Source organism: Syzygium oleosum, unplaced genomic scaffold (genome assembly GCF_021117445.2).
Source record: "Syzygium oleosum isolate NSW1041296 unplaced genomic scaffold, Sole_v2.1 Sole_v2.24, whole genome shotgun sequence".
NCBI lineage: Eukaryota > Viridiplantae > Streptophyta > Magnoliopsida > Myrtales > Myrtaceae > Syzygium > Syzygium oleosum.
The window spans coordinates 969,708-973,239 of NW_026607508.1; the positions used below are offsets into that span (position 1 = coordinate 969,708).

Here is a 3,532-nt window from a genome sequence, read left to right on the forward strand (position 1 = left end):
GTTTATTTATTTTTGGGGTTGTAGCCATTATGTTGTCCCTAACATGTGCATAATTAGAGCTCCCAAGTGTAGGTGTACTCACTGGTTGCACGGCTTTTTTGCCAGTATGAATTGTTTCTAAGGTAGATGAATGTTGAATGCCTTATGTTCTTGATAGAGCATCATCAAGCCCATCATGTGCGAGTGGGAGATGTTATATTTCGTCGGTCCGCCCATGATGTGTGTGTCCAAGGGACACCATTTGCTCTAATAAGAGGTGTATCTGAGAGACACCTTTTGAAGAGGTGCGAGGAGAGTTTCTTAATGGAAGTTAAGATAACTTCTTCGGCAGATGAACAATATACAAGAAAAATTCAGAACTCTCTCTCTCAACGCATTAGGATTCGGTATCTACTTTGAGAAGACAATCGGCATTAACGCTGTGGAACAAGAATACTTTCCTTGTGATTGTATTCGGACCAACGTGTAGTAGATTCGTTCATCGTTTGCTGGTGATTCAACGTACGATCCTGGAAATTTTGTTTGGAGTGCATCGAACAGGTTAGTCGATTCTCCAGTCACTCGCTTCCAACAGAAGTCTACCTGGAAAAAAAAAAAACCTTGAACTTATAAAGCTTTGAGAAAACAAAGTACAATTTCCATCAATTTGGCTATGAAGTTCTGCGGATGAAACTTAGCAACCCTTTTACTTTTTAGGCATTGTGCGCCAGCTCTTCTAGCTTCTCCTTTGCAAATCTCTCAGACGAAACACTTGGCAGATTGTTGAGCGACATTCCTTCACCTATAATCTTCTTCTTCATCTCATTCCTGTGCATAATTTTACTATCGAGTTTATAACCAAGGAATGCAGGGATATCTATTAACTCGTCAAGGTCGCTTCCTATCTTCCCTACCATATATTCCACTTTCTCCTCCAGAGAATCAGGATTGTATTGAAGTATGTGAGGATGCTTCTTACTCATGAAAAGCACGTCTTCACAGGAAAACCCGTAACTCAAGAAGAGCTCAATCACCTTCTGCATATTTTCACAACTCGTCCTAGTCACAGCGCCTATTGCAACTGCGAATGCCTTCGTTTTGGACTTGTAACCAATTTTCACCAAAAAACCAAGCTAATAAGCAATGTTACCCTGAAGAGATGGACCCAAAAACAAAGGGGCTTTTGTCAAGAACTTGAAAATCTCATTGGAGTTCATTCCACATTCTTTGAGAAAACTAATTCCGGGATGCAACTTCCTCTCCTTGCTCGCACTAACAATGTTAGGAAATACCAGAATGATCCTATACATTTCTCGATCAATCCTGCAAATGACCTCAAGAACTCTACATGGCTTTCCAAGTGTTCCACAAGGTATTTCAAAATGGCAGGCAGTTTGCGCATCACTGCCCCGGTGGCATCATCATCTCCTCGACTAAGTTCTAGGAGAAACTCCACTCTTGGAATCAATTGGCCATCCATATCAAAGTTAAGAATGGGGGGGATGCCTCTCAATCAAATCAACCCCACCAAAGCGGTTTAACATGAACAATCTTCAAGCGGTTTAAGAGATATAGTCATCGTCAAATTCACATTGTTGAGAACATGAACAATCTTTTCTCTAGGAGTCCCCCTGTGAATCAGAAAATTAACCTTTTCCTCAAATCCAACTAAGAATCGTGGCTCCGTTGACATAAAGAGACGCTTGAGCTGGTCGGGTCAACCTTTCCATCTAAATTGTCACGCACGAAGAGTATCAAGGGATCAATTTCATCTGCTGCCAACACAGAAGGGCATTTCGCAACCAAACGGCAGACCTCAAGGCCACTAAATCCTACAGATTTCAAAGAGGCTGACACGAGCCTGCAATGAAACAATAGATTTCAACCTCAAATCCGGGTCCCCTGGTCACGAGAGATTCGGTCTCTTTCTCGGTGAGCCCGATTTCTTGGAATAACACATAGAATGCCCCTGAAAAGGCAAGACTTTGACAAGAAGTTCAATCAAATATTCGAATTGCGCTCAAGAACATGACCTGTTTCATAATTTGTCTATGAGAGTCACCAGCCCAGTTCGAACTCGATATTACGTGATGAGTTGACGCAACGGCATTGTACGTGAAGTAATGGCGCTCTCTATTACAGCCCACTGTACAGTGCGTTTCCTGGTGACAGAATGAAGGATGGATGGAGATGATAAGAGGCTTAGAGCTAATGGCGGGTGTTTCTAGAACTTTGAGCAGGACCTTTTTCGAAACAAGTTGCCCAGTTCCGACCATGAACGGGTCATACGTATTGCACGTAAGAATAAGGACGTTTCACTTCATTTATTTCACGAAAAATAAATAATTTTAAAAATATTTTTTTCAATTAATTATTTGTATCGCTTATAAAATTAATGAACAAAAAATATTTCGATCGTCCATGAAGATATTTAGACATAAATTGTCGATAACAAAAAAAAAACAAATAACATGTACATGTGAAAAGTTTCAAGTGGATTAAATGGGTGGGAATGAGTTTTCCTAGAATATTAATGTGTTTTGGAATTATGAATCGGGTATGGGTCATTATATTTGTATTGCTTGAAAATGGGTCGAAAACGGATTGAATAGGTCAAATATGGGTCGGACCATATTCGACCCGACCCAAACCCAACTTGACCCGCCCGTTTGACGCGTTGAGTTAATAAAATCTAAAATTCCATAAATAAAAGAATATAAATATCAAGAAAACAACTAAATCAAGAAAATATGACATACTATTAATTCCCTTTTTTACCTATAATGGCGATTAAAGAATGTTAGATTACATCAAAGTCCCTGGGAGCTGTATATGTCCCAAATCACCACTCCAAATGAATTAAGATGAAATGGTACCAGCGTCTCTGGAGAACAATTTGAAGTAATTAGATTCGTTTCTTTCATTTTTGACACAATTTGAAGTAAATAGATTCGTTTCTTTCATTTTTGACCTTTCTCCTATTCGATTGTCTACTTAATCGAGCCACACCAGAAATTTGTCCGTGCGAACAATACAACTTCTGCAGGATATGGAAACTTAGAGAACAAGATAAGATCGGGACCGATATAAAGGAATCAAAACGATGCATACTTTGTCCAGATCGGGATTCACATATACCTCCTGGAGTATCCATCAGAGCATGAGGCCAATAGTTTGATGTCCCAAAGGACCGACCTAATGTGATTATCATCGGCAAAGTCTCATTGACAGGCCAAAAGTTTCCCCTTCGCTCAAACATTCGTTTTCCTCGGTCTCCATGTTCACCTTCATCTCTGCTAATCATTTCATCTCCTCTGCTTATGAAGCCGAAGCTCGGCCGAATGTGAGGCTGATAGGTACAGAGAAAAGGATGCTCGTGCTTCTACGATCCAGAGCGTCGGCTCATCATGGCCAAAAGTAATGACGAAGATACCACTGCCATGAGACAGATGAGACTTTGCCATTACTTGCGACAGAAGGACAACCAAGTAATGTTCAGAGATCAACTGACTTCGAAGATTCCCAGTTCTTAGCTTTGTGCATCTTAGCCTTG

The 3,532-nt window shown here is 40.4% G+C and overlaps 1 pseudogene; it reads right to left on the bottom strand.

Annotated features, from left to right (window-relative positions):
- Nucleotides 1-594: 594 nt before the first annotated feature.
- Nucleotides 595-2,255, bottom strand: LOC115667241 (transcription termination factor MTERF8, chloroplastic-like; annotated as a pseudogene).
- Between the last annotated feature and the right edge of the window lie 1,277 nt (nucleotides 2,256-3,532).